The sequence below is a fragment of the Lacerta agilis genome, chromosome 9, assembly GCF_009819535.1.
Source record: "Lacerta agilis isolate rLacAgi1 chromosome 9, rLacAgi1.pri, whole genome shotgun sequence".
NCBI lineage: Eukaryota > Metazoa > Chordata > Lepidosauria > Squamata > Lacertidae > Lacerta > Lacerta agilis.
This window is the reverse complement of record NC_046320.1, coordinates 56586252-56605470: the sequence shown is the minus strand read 5'-3', so window position 1 is coordinate 56605470 and position 19219 is coordinate 56586252. Positions and strand designations below refer to the sequence as shown.

The window sequence follows — 19219 nt, the reverse complement described above, 5'->3', positions numbered from 1 at the left end:
GCTATTGGAGATGTAACATCATTATTATTATTATTATTATTATTATTATTATTATTATTATTATTATGTCTAGCTTTGTGTCTCTTCCATGTTATCAAGAAAGGCGGGGAGTGTTCTCAGAAAGGTAATCTTTAAAAGGAAGCTAAGAGTGGGAGGAGCTACACTGATAAGATTGTGGCTGACAAACCTATTTTTGTCATTTCCATTTATGAACTGCAAAATTGCTGTTCATAAACTACCCCCTTCCCAAAAGTTCAAGAGATGCTCAAACAATTTCAGGGGAAATTAGTAGGGTGAATCAATGACCTCTTATTTAAAGGACAAATTCATCTTGTTTTCTCCTCTACACTTCATTTTCTGCTTTGAGATAGGAGCTGTTCCTCTTTATTACATTTAGGACTTCTGTTTTCTGCTTCTTCTTTCCAGTGTCATTAACTTAAAAGATATCAGTAAAATAATATGTAGCATTCGCTGTACGTTTCTCTCACTTCTTTCTTAATGAATTCCTGCATCTACTCAAACTGTAGACCGCAACAACGTAAACTATCTGTAGGAGACCGTGTGTCAATAAAAGTTATGGCATGTTAAAAAAAAAAAACAACGGTGTTGTGAAGTTTCACTTCTGCAGAAGGGTTGTAATTTAACACAATGGTTTTTGTTGTGGCTGATTCTATGCCACTAGGATCATGTTGGGCCTTGACATATATGTGTTTGGAGGGTGCACCCCAGAATACAGTCAACATTCAAGCTAAGGAATTTTGGCTATCTAAAATGCAGATAATAGCAATTGCCCAGTTTAAATTTCTTGACTTCCCAGATGAAGGGATGCTTTAATCCTGCATTTGGAAGCAAGCCTCCTTGATGTCACTCGCTTTGAAGTACTTAGGCTCATGATATGATAAGTTGCTAGAGTTCCTAGTACTTGATCTCTTTTCCCCTTAAATAGTCTATGAAGTTAACAGCTTAGAGTTTTGATTCTGGTTTTGGTTCAGAAATAGGATTTATTTACGTCAGAACTCATTGAGTTATTTTTCTATTTTTATTCTGCCTGATTTGGTTTAAAATGCTAGTTGTACGATGAGCACAGTATTAACTAACTGGCTATTTCCTCCTCTCTCTCTCTCTCTTTTAATGCCAGTGAGTATATTGGCAGGTACTACATTTCCCTTGAGGGGCTGGCAAAAGTTGATGTGAATTAGTTTCCCAGATGAATGCAATTTTGTGGAATTTGCTATACTTTGGAATTCCTAAAACGTTAAATAAACACAAGGGGCAGAATTCTTGATTCCAGCTATGTTTAACCCTCGGCAGACAGCACTTTCCCCTGTGCTCACAGTTTTAAAAACCTCAAAGCATCCTGCAAGTGAAATGAATTTGACACAGCTAAGCCCCGTAGTGAAGTTCAAAAGCAATGGTGTTGGATAGAGATGGAATGCTGAAAGCTGGAAGGGAGGTGAAAAAGTCAGCTATTTTGACAGGATACGCAAAACTATCAGGTGGAAGCAATGTGGAATTCATCATAACAGAATGGTAATAACATTTCACAGCAGTCTTGTAAGGCATTTGCCAACATGTTGTAAAAGCTGTTGAGCCTTTGCATTTATAAACTTTATCTGCAACAAAGATTAGACTATTTCGCAACATCCAATACACAGGGTTGTATCCAACTAAGTTGTACTCAGTGTAGAGCCATTGAAATTAATGGCTCAAAGTTAGCCCTGGCTATCAATTTCAGTGGGTTTACTCCAAGTAGAACTAGCACTTGTTTCAAAACCATGGCTCACCTTTGTTAGTATGGTAATCATATCTGGTGTTTAGATTTTGAAAATTCATGCACATATACCAACAACCACTATCTCGTTTACCATGGGATGTGAAATCCTTCATTCTCTACCTTTAATAAGGCAGTCCCCTAATCCTAATTCTCAGCTCTTCCAAAACTCCCAACCTTTTTATGTTTGTGGATTTCCCATAAAAACCTTTGAAATGAGAACATTCTGCATCCCAAACAACACCCAAGATACTTTATATTTTTTTATGATTGCCATTGAGCCACCCAGTTACTGCCCAATGATTAACTTGCTAAGTGCACCAAATGACAGCACAAAGCATTCTTATTTCTGAAATGCCAAATGGCTTCCCCCCTCAAAAAACAAGCAAACCTCTCAATATGTAACATCCTTATTAAGTCCCATAGAAGTGAAACTGCTGACCCATGACAGCAATGTTCCAATTCTCTTTCACAGGCAGGCAAGACTACTTCCTATTATGAAGTGAAAGCATCTCTAGTCTCGAGTTAGCTGTGGAATGCAGGATTAGCCATTCCAAAGCGACTCTGTTCCCGTATTTAGCCACCAGACTTGCAGCAATGACGTAAAGACTTGATTCACCTGACATCCTAATACAGTAGCTGCCTTTATTTCCTTGATGATTGACGTTCAGTCATCTGGAATGCAATTTTCAAAAGTGCCATAGCAGCTGAAGGGGTGTGTGTGTGTGTATCGCTGGTCTAGCCTGTTCCCTTCCTTCCTCTTCTCCCCCACCCCCATTTTACACTGTCCTTCATTGTGGAAACTCATGTGCTTGAAGAGTTTCAGATGTTGCACAGTGCTGTAATTCTAGTTTACTTCATCTCCTCCCCTAACAAATACATAACAGAAATCCAAGATTTGGGATGGTGGTGGGTGAGACACCCAAGTTGAGTTATTTGTAAAAACTGAAGTAGCAAAAATTATACCAGCTGTGTAAATGTGTCCCCCAAATCTACTTAACTTGCAGGAAAAAACCTGGCATATACTGCAATGCACAAATGGTTGTCCACACAGATCCCTTTCCCAGGTGATGTTGTTGATCTTCTGGTGCAATGGATGCCAGTTGCTTGCACCATCACCTCCTCAGAGTTTAGGCCTTAAAAATAGCTGAGGAACATAATAAACTGTATACTTATTTCATATTCTCTGTACAGCGTTTTTTTATTTTTTTGCAGATAGGAATGCTTTGCACACACATAATGATCCTAATGTTACTCCACCCAGATTACAAATCAGGTCCACACCTGCACAACATCAACTGTACTGCAGGATCAGGTGTTCTCAGGGCATTCAATGAACCTCTGCATAGCTATCTAGAATGGTGAAACCATATTTTAAAAGAAAAACTGTTTGTTACTACAACCTAATTGCTACAACCTGCTGAAATATATTGTACTGTATCAAACTGATTTAGTTAAGGTGAAGACTGTGCTAGAATGTACATGCCTCTTTGTATAGACTAATTGGTGAAGTTGGCATTCATTAGTTACCGCTCCTCCCTCTTGCCTGGCAAGCTCTGTAGTTCTTACCTCAGGGAACTGGAATTCTTACTGGATTACATTCTAAAGGTGAGCTTTTGTCATCAGGCTTTTGATAAAAGGCTGCTTTTTAAAATTAGTTACTAAAGGTTAGATAAAAGTCTGAGGTAAACGTCTTGCAAAACCACTTCTGAAGCTCTCCAAAATGTGCAGTGCTACATGTGGTCTTTGTGCCACAGGTTTTAAAATGGCATGTTATGATATTTTCTGAACTTGTAAGCAGTAATTGGGATGCCTTGGGCTACATAGCCTGGTTCACATGTAATGCTGAACCATGGTTTGTTTAGCCTAGCAGTGGGGTGTTTTTTTAACCTACTCTGGACAATTAACTATAGTTTGTTTATGCCTAGACAACCAGAGTATGAAACGATGGTTTGAAGCTGACTTACAAATTTTGGTTTGTGATAACCATGGTTTCTAGTTACATCAGAACTCACTGTCCATGGGTTTTTGTTTTGTTTTGCTGCACACTGCCTCAGAAACGTGCATAACTACAGAGGTGTGAGGTAAGAGTATCTTAGAAAATGAAATCAACATTAGGTGAAACAAACCACCATTATTTTGCTCTCTGTGAAACTGATCCTGCTTTCTTCCAACAAACCATGGTTTAAAAAACAACTTAGCATTGCATTCAAATGCAGCCCATGTGTATTAAATTTTTGTGTTACCGTTTGTGCTTTTTTGTTTTTGTAAGCCACTTTGAGGTTTTACTACAATCAAGTGGTACACACACACACACACACACACACACACACACATTTAAACAACAACACTGATACCTCTTCCATGGTGTATCATCAAAAATTTGTTGTCATCACAGAAAACTAAAATTTACTATAGCATAGACAAGGATCTTTTTATTGGTTACTCTCCATGTTCCCAAAGTATTGGGCTGGCCATATCTTCAATCTTGTCTTAAAGAATTTACAGAAAACTACTCCTTTCTTCACATGTTTTAACCTACCTAGTCCAGATTACACTAGTTAAATGATGTTTACTTACTTGTTCAGTCTGTTGCAGACAGATGGATACCCCCCCCCCGACTGGATTGTATAGAGATCACCTATGAGGAGGAACAAGAGTTTACAAATCACACAGAGGTTTTATTTTGCACTTAAGCTGTATACAAGTTTTGTTAAATTAAAAAAAACAACACCAATTTTAAGAATGGCGTAGCTTAAACATTTTTAATGCCTCGGTCCTAAATGCACACAGTCTAAATTAGACCTTTTGCTGTCACTCGAGATAATTCTCTTCACTCCTTCAGCCATCTGGTTCTTCTACTAGGTACATTTCCAACAATCCAGAGGCCTTCATGTGCAGCTTTTATTAATAACTATGGGTGGAAAGATTTTGTGAGCATGCTTGGGAAGGGAAGGAAGCCTGCTTACCATGGATCACATTGTGTAGACAGCAATGGAATAGCAGTGGCGTGTGCAAATATGTTAAATCATACCAGGTCTGCTCCCCATTCTCTCTACCCCTTTGCTCGCACTTGGGAAAGATGAGTCAAATGGTGTACCTAATGCATAGCTCCTTTAGCACAGCATTCAGCCGGTGTTGGGATTTGCTAAACAGAATTTAGAATGTGGCACTATTGTCCTTGTACATTTATTTTAAGCTCTGCCTGTTGGGATAGGGAGAAGATGACAAAGGGAAACAATGCCAGTTTGGCCAGCATTTATCTTAACTTCTTAAAATAATACAAATGCTTTGGGCGGTGGCGTGATCCCTGGTGACATTTAGTCTTGTTGGTACTCTTTTCTTAAAAATAGCTGCTGAGTACCATGCAAAACGCTGCACTTAAGCTGAAGGCTCATTGTCAAGCTTTAAAATAATATACTGTGATCCTAATGAAATATTTTTCTTTCAGTTGATGATTGCATTGAATACACACTTTGAATACATACTTGCCTTGGAATACACAGTTTCCAGCTCATACTCTCCAACATTACTCTGATGAAAATTGGGATGTGTGTCTTTTTGTGTGGTGCTTCCAGTTGAGTCAGCAGCATTGCAGTGAGTGCCAGCACTGGCTGCAGGCACCAGCTCATCTTCCTTCCCGAGCTCAGCAGCAGCAGCAGCACTGGAGGGGGAAAATGAGATATTCCAGGATCAAATCAGAAGTTGCAATGACTTCTGTAATTCCGGGATGTCCCAGAAAAATTGGAACACTTGAAGGATATGTAAACCCTTATATGTGTGTGTGTGTGTGTGTGTGTGTGTATGTGTGTGTGTGTGTGTGTGTGGTGTGAGTATAACAGTGGGAGTCCAGATTTTTCCTGTGACCCAGTCCAAGATGGGGTTCTAGTGTGGAAAATACAGCCTAGAAGATTTTATGAAATTTCACAAGCTTAAGAGCAATTCATTGATGGACTAGCTGCTAAGATGGTGGAGTCAGAAGTGCAGTGGGAACCCTCAGCATTTCTTGTTTTTATCTGTAAACTCTTGACACCCATCAGGGGGAGAAAATGTTACATTATTATTAATAATAATCTAACAACAACAATAGGTGCATGCCCTGTTGGTACAGCACTTAATCAGCAGATTCAACAAATTTGGAAAGTGGTGGTAAACATAAAAGGGAACATTTCTGGTATGAGTGAGAATAACTGAAGTTGCTCCACACATACAAACTCATATACTTGTGGGTGTAGACTACAGTACCTGGGTCTCATTTGAATGGGGAGAAAGTGGATTAACAGCTAAATGTGCTGTGTTGTGAACAGGCTCTTTATTTTAAACCATACAACTCCCAGTTTAAAAATACTTTTTAGGGAATAAGCTCAACTGCATGGGATTTAACCTTTGAGTAAGCATGTATAGAACTGTGGTGTTTTGAATGTGTTCATTTTTAAAGGAGAGCCATACAGTAGTTACAGGTCCAGTGTAGAAGTGCACAGTAGCTGGCAAGGATAATAAAGGAAGGTATGATGGAGGCATCTTCAGATAGGTTTCCTCATGCTTTCTGCCCAAAGGAATGTGCTGGCACATTTCCATGGACTTAGTAACATAACCTTTACGAGAGACATGCTAACTAGGCTAGGAACATGTCTGAAAATGGAAGGGAATTAGTTGCAGTCAAAAGAACTATCATGCCCCTGAAAATACGAGAGCACTTCTCAAATTCGGATGTTTGTAATCCATATTTTCGTTGTTTGGCTTACCGGTGCAAGTAGCACTTAGATATTCAGTCATTGCATAGTCAGGATGGTGTAATACCCCACAGAAATTTCCAAGTGGGTTGGAGGTGTTAATATCTCTAGCAAACTTCGTACAGAGAAAATATTTCTTGAATGACCCATCAGAAGCAACTTTTGCTACATAGACTTCATATTATAACACAAAAGCTCCATCAGGGTTTAATCTCTGGCCATTTGTCAAATCTCTTAGTAGTCCCTTTGGCTTTGTGTTAGGGATGGCTACAGCCCAGGAACATCTGCAAAACCACAGGTTCCACACCTCCACTTTAAGCATCAAGGTCCTGTTCAGGATCTGAGCTGTCAAACTGATCTGATCTGTAAGAAACTCTAGGAAGCCAGGGAAGGGAGGGAGAAAGAAATAAGGTATCCTAGCTTGGATATGGGAATGTGAAACATAATTGTATGTTCTTTTTCTTGCAATCAAAGGAGTTAGGAAACGGGTGGATAAAAAGTGCAAAAAACCCCGACACACCACCTATGAAATTGCACAGGTATTTGCTTCTAGTATTCTAAAGTTTGGGAGAGAAATAGTACTTCAAACCCAAAATACTAAATCCTAATAGGTATGATGATGTCTGATTGAAGTACTCTGCATTGGGACCAGGCTATCCAGAGGAAGATTGGCCTGATCTCCAGCGCTATAATAGCTTATTTTACAGCTGGCAATGCTTAAAACTCTAAAAGACTTAGACCCCAAATATCTGACATATCCCTTCCCTAGAGACCCCACTTCCTCAAGATGTTAAGATTGGCAGAGGTTATCCTCATGGCAGTTCCACTGCCTCCTGAAGTACAGGGAGTGGGGGCCCAGGAGAGGGCATTCTCTGTGGCACCCCTAGATCGTGTAACTTCTCTCCTCTGCATCTCCATTACACAGTGTTTATTGCACTCCGAAGACACAGTTCTTTACTCTGGCCTTTTGAAACTTAAGGTTTTTGCGGGACTTTCCTCTATACTGTATATCAGGGGTGGCCAACTCCCAAGGGACTGCGATCTACTCACAGAGTTAAAAACGGGCAGTGATCTACAGCCTTTTTGGGGTTCAGGTCAAAGTTGTTGAGCTTATTTTAGGAAGGAGGAAGGCCCATTTTAAGGGGGTTTGGGTCAAAGTTGTTTAGTTTTTTCAGGGAGGAGGGGAAATGTTGAGCTTTTTTTAGGGGAGCCACAGTTGTTCAGCTTCTTTGGGGGGAGCCAATGATCTACCAGTGATCTACCGGTAGATCACAATCTACCTGTTGGACATGCCTGCTGTATATTGTCTGGGTTTTGCTTCGTTACTGTTTTCTTTGATATTATTTATTTGGCTTGTTGGTAACTTGTAACACAGAGCAACTCCAAGCTACTTGAAACATACTCAATATTATAACGGTTTTGTGTTTTTAACATTCACACAAATGCAAACAGTTCATAAAACATATATATATAAAGCAACACCTTCCCCACCCAGAACAACTGCAGGACATTTTGTCAGCAAACTGACAGCAAAAACTGATTACATTGTTGTAATCCACTCTGGTATTATATTATGAAGGTCAGAGAAGAAACCCTTTAAATAAATAAATAACCTTCAAGAACTTGGGGAAATCTCAAATTCTAGACTGTCTGGACTTGGAAAAAAAATGGTTTGTTTGTTTTTCCAGCCCTTCCCCCAGGGGAATTGTTTCATTCCATCACATTTTGTCACATCTTGCATTCTGCTGTACTAACTGGCTACTTTGCAAGCACAAGTTTCATTCCCCAGTTGTGTTAAAACACTGGTGATTTGTACCATAGCTATAGGTACATTGAAGGAGGAAGCCATGTTGGTTTCCTGGGCACAAGCCCCTGTGTGAGCAGAGGGCTCACTAGAGAATTCACGTGGGGCATTTGAATTAAGCTGCTGGATTTCTTTCCCAAAGCTGGGAATCTGCTCTTCTGGACAGCAGCAGAATTAATGTGCGAAAGCTATCGAAAGTTGGATGATAGATCTTTTGTTTTCGAAAGAATGTGTCTCCTGACCTAGCTGAAATAGTACTCCCCACACTCGTTTCCTAATTCAACTGCAGCTAACACAGCAGTTTTGGGCCCTCTGCTATATACAAGCTGTAAGTATTGTCTGTCACTTGCTGGCAAAAGGATCCGTGCTCAACAACTTTGCTCCAAGGGGTCATTGAAAAGGCCATGATGTACTGCCAGTGAAGAAGGAGTTCAACTTACTCAGAGCAGCTCTTAAGGGCCATGGGATTCAAATTTTAAGTTCTTGAATAACCTCCTAAACACTCAGTTCCGGGGTACCTAGGGTGTCTGTTTTCATTATGACATCATAGCAGACCAGCCAATGGCTTCAAGTGATGGACAGGCAGAGCTTGGGGGCTGAGGAGGAGATGCCAAGACTGATGAGGTCAGAGGGACGATAAGAGAAGTTGGAGGCACTTTAGGGAGGAGGTTTGGTACTGATGCATTCCCTTTTGCTTGTAATATCCACTTCTAAGCATTCATCATGGGTTTACCAGGCAGCGTCTTGAATTACTACTACTAAGGCTTCATTTCACTCTTCTTTCTGTTTTCACTAAAGAGCTGTTGACCGCACCTGAACCATATAACCACTGATTACAGGTTTTCTGTTGCTAACTTGCAGGCATCCCTTACAGCAGAATGTGGCATTCTGCCATTGAAAAGCACTCTTTAAACAGATTTCAAGGAGATTTCTTGGTTTACAAATAGCCGTTTTTCCTCCCAGCATTATCCAAGTAAGCAAGCATTTACAGCAGGCATAGGCAAACTCGCCCTCCAGATGTTTTGGGACTACAACTCCCATCATCCCTAGCTAACAGGACCAGTGGTCAGGGATGGTGGGAGTTGTAGTCCCAAAACATCTGGAGGGCTGAGTTTGCCTATGCCTGATTTACAGCGACACTTTGTACAGTACTTGGAATCCCATCAAAATCCATTGCAGTAGCCCTAATAAAGAAAATAAAGATGCTTGGTGTTGAACATTTGCAAACTACATGCAAGACTATTTTCCTAGACAGTTACCTCTTCTGTGAAGGAATAGCACACATACGCCATAGCATTTGGTACAGGTCAGCGTTGTCTTTTACATTGCATACATGCACTAGAGTACACAGCAGCAGGTACATTTTTTTGGATTGTTTAATACAGTTCTGTATTGCTTTATTATTTGCATTTCTAAGTGATATGCATAAAAACAATAATCAGAAAATGGAGCAAAACAGTAAAAAAAAAAATGATCATAAAACCAAACACTGCCTTTAAAAGACTGCTGAAACTTGAAGTTCAGCAAGGAGTGTGCCTGTCAATCTCTGTTGGGAGGGAGTTCCACAGGCTTGGTTCCACTATCCTGAACACATGGCTCCTGCTAGTTATAAGCTGTGCATCTGAGCCATGGGAGGCTGTGAAGCAAAATGTTGATGTAAAGGTATCCATGTCTATATGGAAGTGATAACACTGTAGGAAATTGTTGTATGAAAGGCATTTCCTTTTAGTCGCGAACCTTAAATATGGTGTCATCAGTTTTGGCTTGCAGATGTTGCCTGGTAACTGGAACAGATCAACCTATTTCCAGTTCATGTCATTTTCACATGAGTTAATTAATAAGTTTCTTCCTCTTGTTTTTGTATCAATCTGCACTTCTTAAAAAAAATCCATAGAAAAGTCCATAGCTAAATATATATTTAGATATATGTATATATATCAAGATCTGGAGAAGGAACTGGCAAAGCACTCCAGTATTTTGCCAGTAAAAATCCATGGAGAAGCTTTGAGAAGAAAGTGAGAGATTCCAAGGCATGCTCTGGTTCATGGGGTCACGGAGAGTCGAACACAACTAAGACGACTAAAGAACAACAAATATAGCAAGATAAAATATACACTTCTAGATACATTTCGTCCTAAAATATATAATTATTTGGAATTCTGGTACATTTTTTGTATTGATTATTCCAAAGCATGCACTAAACCAGGAGGTGCAAATTAGGCTAATTAAAATGCAGACCAAATGAAATTCACATCCATATCACTGCAACAGGCACAGGCACTGACTTGAATTGTAGGTTAGCTACGGTTTTCTTTTCTCACCTGGCTTGCTGTGCAGAGGAACGAATTGCAGTCTTTCCAGAATCTTCTGATCCTAGAAATCAAGCGACACTTGCAAGCTAATCCAGCACTAATGCTGCCTTGTACAGAGCTTCTCGATCCCCTGGTCTGGCAGCAGGTGAAGAGATGACCTGGTGGCCTTCCTTATCTGCAGCTGCCCCAGACTCTCTGACCACCTCTCTGTCTGCTGCTGTATTTGTGCATGTTGGTCTACTTCACTACTTCAACAAAAGAGGTTTAAAGACTCTCTCAAGGCACATCTTCAAAAACGTAGTATAAACACACGACAACTGGGAAACACTGGTCTGCGAGGGCTGCAATTGGAGAACAGCCTTTACTAAAGATGTCATGGGGTTTGAAGACACTCGAACTCAGGACGAAAGGGAGAAACGTTCTAAGAGAAAGGCACGCTTGGCAAACCCTCACCGTGATCAACTCCCACCTGGAAACCTATGTCCCCACTGCGGAAGGACGTGTGGATCCAGAATTGGCCTCCACAGTCACTTATGGATCACTGCTAAAACTGTGTTCATGGAAGACAATCCTACTTGGCTACAAGTGATCACCAAAGAGAAAGAAGAAGAGAGACTTCACTGCCAGTGCTTTGGCTTGAGTGCCCAACACTCAAGCCAAAAATATTTATATTTTCTGTTGATATTAACTGTTCCCAAAATACTCATCTCTAAGGCATTATCATGTTTCTTGGAGCAGGGCTATACTTTTAATCCCAGCTCTAAACACTGCATCTTATTCCTTAGCTATCTATTAATTGCCTGCATTTGCAAAAGCAGCCCAATATATAATTATCTCCTGGTCGTGTGTAGTGGTTCAGCATGATCAGGACAACTGAGCCTATAATGTAAGCAGGAGTGTGTGCACTGGCCTCTCAGTTCAGACAACTGTGGGCTGCATGAAGTTTTTTAAGAAAGGAAACACCATGTCACACCGTGCCTTGGAAAGCACAAGGCCTCACACGTGACTTCTAGTGCTTCGTGAGGCACCGGAAGTTGTGTCGGGGGCCCTGCGGTGTGGGTGCTCTGAGCACCCACATCAAAATGTTTGTGGGTGCTTGGGCACTCAGAGCCCCCTATAGTTGGAGTCCCTGCCATGCCCCTGCTCCAAAGTATTCATGGTAATGCCCTGCACATAAGTGATACATGTCCTTAAATAAAATAGGTAGCGTACAAACAGTTAAAGCCAGCTGTAACAATGACAGCGAACAGTTTGAATATTTGCTAGAAGCTTTGTATGGTTGCAATAATGGTCAGGCAATAGAGCATGGGAATTGACAGCAGTGCTTGGGAAGAATTTTCTTGGTGTTGGAAAAGAATATGAACGGAGCAGATTGCAAGCATACTTTCCAGAATTTTAAGAAAACGAGGCAAGTAAAGCTGTTATAAATTCCTGATGAAACAGCTCTAAAGTTTGTGTGTGTGTGTGTGTGGAAGGTGCTCCCTTTTTAAATTTAGCTCTTTAAAGACTTACCTCAAAGGCAAACCATCTCCGGGAGTGGTTAACTGCCTTTAATGCTCTGCCATGAGTTTTAGGCCATGTACATTCCAAGCACGCTAATTAGAAGGAACGTTATAATTTCCTGCAGGAGAAATGTGGAATGGAGAAAAATGGTTTCGTTTGCTGAGAGGAAGAATAAGTAATCAAAATATTTAATACTCATTGGGAAAGATGAATGATAGTCAGTTATACCTGGGCATCTTTATATCACTGTAATTAAAAGCAATGAAAGGAATTTTACTCCCAGTTGCTGAGATACTTCAACTAGGATGAAAGGGCAAAACCGGCTTCCATTTAATAACTGTGATTCTTCACATCCTCCTTATTTTAGTACGTACATGGAAAAGTAATTGCTTGTACAAATAAGCAATGTCCACTATAAGTTTATATTCCAGCTATTCTAGGTTTTATTTGTACAGAGCATATTTGGGTTATTTAAAAGGCATGCGTATAAATTAAGTTAAAAGGGCAGAAAGATTCTTTGCTTGAGACCTATGTTCTAGCATGGCACACTAACATTCATATGCCAGTTTCATGTGGCGCAGTGACTAAAATCCTTTTACCGTACTTATATTGAAATAATTGTTAATTTCCGAATTGAAACTGTTGCCAATCCTTTGGTCCTGTTATATGTTATTGGTTTACCTTTTCTAATTAAATTGCCGTTGATAATCAGTCATATGTTATGTTTCCCCCCACCTTTAACTCCATGGATGGTTTTTGCATTTATAGGTTGTGTTTTAAATGCAATGCTAAACCAAGGCTTAGTGTTATGAAAATGAACAGCAGAGAACCTGGGCTTGTCTGTTACCCACATGTCCTATATTGTCCTCAATTAGGTCCCCCCCCCCCCATTTTGTATTAGCCACAGCTTGTTGTGATGGTGGAATCCAATCTGTGGTTAATCTTAACTATGGTTTGTTGAAACAACCCAGATTCCTAAGGTATGGTTTGAACCTGGCTTGTTTAAAAAAAATCATAGTTAAGAGTATCCATTGCTTGTTCAGGATTGGACATCATAACAAGCTGCTATTAATCATGGCTGCTGTGGAGGATAAGGAAGGGGGTATGTGTGCCCAAGGGTCACTACAACTCGTTCACATAATTCTAAACTATGCCAGTGGTCAGGAATTTAATTTGTTTCCCCCCACTATTTTTTCCAAGGACTAGATACTGCCTGTCGAATCAAATGCTAAGAAACCTATGAGGGGGGGAAAACATGGCTCACAAACTAGATTAGTGAGATGGGGGAAATACTCATTGAGCAACATTGTTGTGCGTAATCTTAAATCAGTTTACTGTGTCGTACTATACACATGTGAATGTGGAACTGCAGGTACATTGTGGGGTGGATGGATTGAGAGTGTAACAATTTTTCCAAGGATTTGTGGGCAAGTTCTAGCAGAGTTGGCAGTTTCCCCAACACTTTAAACTGTCAGTTTTTGACAATTCCACCACATGGTGGCAAAAGTTTTGACTCTTGTCTTTCATGTAGAAAGAGAATAACATTATGATTGGCAGACTGCCACGTTAGCCAGAAATCAGTAATAATATTTTTCTGCTTAGTTTTTACCTAATCTAGTTGTTACTTTCCATTTTCTCCTTGTTCCATCTGTTATGATAGAAACGTAGGTATACATACAGATTAGATTACAAGATGAGAATTATTCACCGTAATGGTTCTGTGTAAGCGGGCATTAGTTTGTGTATTTTTTAAAGTGATATACCTTCTTTTAGGAATTGTGAAAATGGAGAGAGTTCATTACAGGGAAAGCCTGGTCCTGCCCATCCAGATCTTGAAGATGTCGAGCAGTTCTTTTAAGAAATTCATCATTTTAAGATGCTGAAGAGGACCTCTTTTTTCTTCTCTTTTTTTGGTCAAAATGCATTTGACAGATTTAAATGTTGGCTTTTAATTTTACTAGTTAATGGCATCATGTTGGTTTGTGTGTGGTAGCTATTTAGAAGTTTGATTGTTATATTTAGAAGCAATATGATAATAAAAGTGTGAATCAAAAGGTTTTGAGCGTGCTAAGATAAATAAATTTTTGTTCATCTGTAGTTAAAAGTGTTCTGATAATTCTTTACCCTATTACAAGGTAGAGTGTCTTGGAAAACCATATGATGGGGAGAAAGTATGAAGATATATAATGTAGATGCTTTCATTCTGTATGGTTTACTGTAGTCCATCCTTTGCATACCTGCTTTCTTTATGTCATCAGCTCACAGCTTTTACCCTAAAAACTAGAAATTGGCCTCAGGCCTATCCCCCCCCCCTTGTCAGCCGCTTCCTTTCTGCATTCATCACACTATTGTTTCCCCAGGTTCCTCCTTTTCAGTGTCATCTCCTGTTGTCTCCCCCACCTCACTTCCTTTACCATGTTCTCTGTCTGCTCACACTCTTTTCTTTCCATCAACTAGCTTTTTACCTCTCTTGTTTTTAAGCCCTGCTAGGCTTTTCCACAGCTAGGCTCTTCCTCAGCTTCCTTCAGACCTTTTCTTCTCCATCTCCTCTGACTCTAGTATGGGCTCTAGTATTTTCATCCAGTATGTGCTCTGTTTCCTTGCATCTTGGTTTCCTGTCCTTTAACTTCTAACTTCCTGCACTCTACCTGGGATGTGTTTTCAGTGTCCCCTACCTTGCCCACACATATTAGACACTACTAGGGCAACATGTGGTGGTTGTTCTTAGTCAACCACACCTTTCACTTCAGCTCACAGAAGTGGAATATTGTTTCTGTTGCTGACCCATTTTTTTTCCCAACCGACAATGCAACTTCATCACAGTTACTGCCAAACCTCTGTTTTTTATCATAGTAATAATGCTAGTGTGGTTAAGGTAATTGCTTATGAATTATTGTATATGCCGCTGTGAAATTCTTGGAGCAATTACAGAAGGGAGAAAAGAATGTCAGCCTAAAAGTGCTGCAACTGATCTATAAGGTTAGTTAATGTGAGGTGAGGGGACATTGAGCAAGCTGTCCTATCTCAATAAGCTTTATGCCTTAGTGAGCAGTTGAATTCAGGTCTCACTTGGCCCAAATAGCTGCCCTCTAGCTGGCTCACCCTCTCTTCCCACTTCTTTTAGTTGCTTTAAAAAAAACCACACAGTTGAAATTACTATAACACGAAACAATGCAGTTTTTGGCAAAGCACAAACCTTTCCAAATAGCTGGATAACTTGCCAGAGCTCTTCATATTGTGTTAACCTATTTTTATGTCTGAAATAAGCAGGAAAAGGTGAATAAAACAAGAATGTAAAGAACGAAGAGTTTGCTGGTCCAGATTTCCTGTACCAAAGAACACATTGCTTCATTTTTTCATATATGGCTGTGCTGAATGCTGGTGCAACTTGAAGTGATTTTCCTATATCTCCCCTCCCCATCACACAGGAAAATAAGAATAAGGAGTGTGTTGTTGTGCCAGCTACAACAGTCTTATAAGTTCTTACAACAATGAGACCTGCATTTATTGGTGCTTAGTGAACCTCCTATTTGAAAGTACGTGATGCGGCCAACTTGCTGAAGCTAAGCAGGTTTCAGTCTGGTCAGCTCCTCAACCAGCAATACTGTGTATCCTGCCTTGAGTTCTATCAAACCAAGGCAGGATAGAGATGTAATGTGATGTGTTGGTTGTTAATGACACCGTGGTGCCACTCGTTAAAATGCATTACTATTATTGAACTTTTTTTGCTAAGATAAAGTACACAAATAATTTCTCAGTGCTTGTAGAGAAGCACTTAAATACATATTCAAATTATTAAATGTCCATCAACTAATCAGCTAATTATAATGAGATGTATGAAAAATGTCTCCCATTGGATATTGTGGTTTCTTTTCCAGTAATTCACAAAGGTGCCTTGATTCTGTGCAGACATAACATTTCAGAATTCTTAAAGGTAAAGGTAAAGGACCCCTGACAGTTAAGTCCAGTTGCAAAAAACTCTGGGGTTGTGGCGCTCATCTCGCTTTACTGGCCGAGGGAGCCAACGTTTGTCCGCAGACAGTTTCTCCAGGTCATGTGGCCAGCATGACTAAGCCGCTTCTGGCGAAACCAGAACAGCGCACGGAAACGCTGTTTACCTTCCCGCCACCGCAGTACCTATTTATCTATTTGCACTTTGACGTGCTTTCGAACTGCTAGGTTGGGAGGAGCTGGGACCAAGCAACGGGAGCCCACCCTTTCGCGGGATTCAAACCGCCGACCTTCTGATCTGCAAGCCCAAGAGGCTCAGTGGTTTAGACCACCTGCGTCCCTTCAGAATTCTTAACTGAGGTTAAAGGGAGTCCTAGTGGCTGTGTGTGAAAGACAGAAGAAAAAACACCCCAGTTTCTACTTCTGCTAATTCTTTTTACATCTGTACCAGTGTTAACACTGCAGCGTTCTAAGGAGTTTGGTGTACTCTGGTTAAACCTAATCGTTTTTATTAATGTTGGTGCAAGCATAATGCTGCACTGTGCTTAGCTTTGGAAATGGAGGGGAGGTGAAATCATGTGGATCCTCACTAGTCCATCACATTCCAACCAGGAGCCAGGACAATGATGAAGTGGGAAGGACTTGCAGAAGTAGCCACTCTCATGTAGTCTTGTAGACAGACTCTTTTCACACCAGGGAAGAATGGGGTCTGTTCATTTTTAACACATCAGCAATTCATCTGAATTCACGCTTAACGTAATATACATGGATATTATTGTGCCAAAGCATTTTCCATCGTTAAATGATGCCTGTCCTTATTTTTCCCCTCCTCGTCAATTTTCACAACCACAGCAATTTTCTCATTTGTATTTTGATGACCCAACTGCTTTTTATATATGCTTCTGTGTTCCATCTTACACAATACCCTGAACAGAGTAGTAGCAGTTAGAACATTTCAGGAATCTCTGGGCAGATAGTTATTTTCCAACCACAATGTGTTGAGGGGGAGGGTGGTGGTGGTAAGTAATTGAATCCCAAATTTATAAGAAATGTACTGTAAGGCATTCGATTTTATCGCCGGAATTCGTTCAATGCCATGCCTTGCCTGCACAATTCTGCATTTTAGGTTCAGCTGCAGAGCCATAGAAATGCTGCTTTATTTTATAAACAAACACTGGTATGTGCAAATAGCAGCAGGGATAGAGATGGTTTGAAGCAAACCTCTCTTGCATGTCTGTGGGAGATTTGTTTCATATTGGGATTGTGACATCTGCATGCCCCTCATTGAGCCTCTCCCAGCCTCATCTCTCAACTCAGGGCAAGTTAGGTAAAGGGACCCCTGACCATTAGGTCCAGTCGTGTCCGACTCTGGGGTTGCCGCGCTCCTCTTGAGTTACTGGCCGAGGGAGCCGGCGTACAGCTGGTCATATGGCCAACATGACTAAGCCGCTTCTGGTGAACCAGAGCAGTGCACGGAAACACCATTTACCTTCCCGCTGGAGCGGTACCCATTTATCTACTTGCACTTTGACGTGCTTTTGAACTGCTAGGTGGGCAGGAGCAGGGACCGAGCAACAGGAGCTCACCCCATCGTGGGGATTCAAACCACCGACCTTCTTATCAGCAAGCCCTAGGCTCTGTGGTTACTCAAACTCAAAGAGGGAGCGGCTCCTAATCCCCATAATTGCCTACTATGTTGTGTGTGCTGGTGGGGTGGGGGCAATAAGCCTTTATTTAATACTCTGGCAACCCCTCTGCATACAGGCACTGCAGTCATAGGGGCCTGGGCCATATCTTTGGATATTTATGTTGTAAGGATGACATCAAATATAAACATGGTAATTTGAAGTGTTCCATTTGCATGTAGAAGAGATTTTTTTATGGAAGAGGAAATTCGAGATTTAAGATTCTAGTTGAAACTCTAGACGCTGTGGTTTGATTTCCTCCACTCCATTGTGCCAGACCTGCTGAAAGCAAATATGGAAACAATACATGTTTTTCGTTTTATATGTACAACTACGGAGAAAGCAACCATTTTCATTAGCTACAGCTATAGTTGAGGCTTTACTTTTGTTTAAGTTTTGCTTCTATGTACTTAGGAAGCTGTTTTATACAGAACCACACTGTTCCTTCTAGCTTATTCCTAAATGGCAGCAGCTCTTCATGATTTGACAGGGACTGTCCTAGCCCTACAAGAGATTGAACCTGGGACCTTCTGCATGTGTTTTACCACTGAAACATGGCCATTTCTTCACTGTATTTCTATAAACTGACTAATTTGTAATTACATATTAACATTGATATACCCAAATGTTTATTTGGGGGGCCATGTAGTCATGTTTCATTGGATGTTCCCACTGGATGGTCTCTGAAACAGGAGAGCAGACCTGTTTCTCAAAGAAGGCAAAGGACTCAGCTACATTGGCAAAGAAAAAGAGCTTTATATGCCTTGTATATACATGATAACACTGTGACACCAGATAGCGCTGTGGAGTTCTGTTTTTGCCAGCCTGATTTCTCATACAAAGTTTACAATGCATTTAACTGAAAGGCCTCTTTGAACGTGTCTAGATCCAGCCAAAGTCTTATTTGTTCTTAGTGTTAATTAGTACAGATTCATTAGGGAAGAGTGAAACCCCTCTGAAATTGTTTCTAACTGTATCAGATTCCTCCCATTCAATCACCGATTTTCCTAAGTGTTTTGCCATTCTGGGAATCTCTAAATTCTCCTTGGATTTTTCTTTACTTGCAGTTCAGTGGCAAATGTATACATGGTGCACCAATATCCAATGGGAAGCCCAACCTGTTGACTATAACTGGATGATAGAATACATGTGTTTTTCCTGTATCTGCCACCACCATCTTATAGACTGTGAATTGTGTGGTTTCTGTTAGTTAACCCATTGGAAGGAAGGAAGGAGTTTGGATTTGATATCCCGCTTTTCACTACCCGAAGGAGTCTCAAAGCGGCTAACAATCTCCTTTCCCTTCCTCCCCCACAACAAACACTCTGTGAGGTGAGTGGGGCTGAGAGACTTCAGAGAAGTGTGACTAGCCCAAGGTCACCCAGCAGCTGCATGTGGAGGAGTGCAGACACGAACCCGGTTCCCCAGATTACGAGTCTGCCGCTCCTAACCACTACACC

The 19219-nt window shown here is 40.7% G+C and overlaps 1 protein-coding gene across 3 annotated transcripts in view; it reads left to right on the top strand.

Annotated features, from left to right (window-relative positions):
• Positions 1–19219, top strand: part of PDLIM5 (PDZ and LIM domain 5) — an 86093-nt gene that overhangs the window by 43496 nt on the left and 23378 nt on the right. The window lies entirely within an intron of this gene.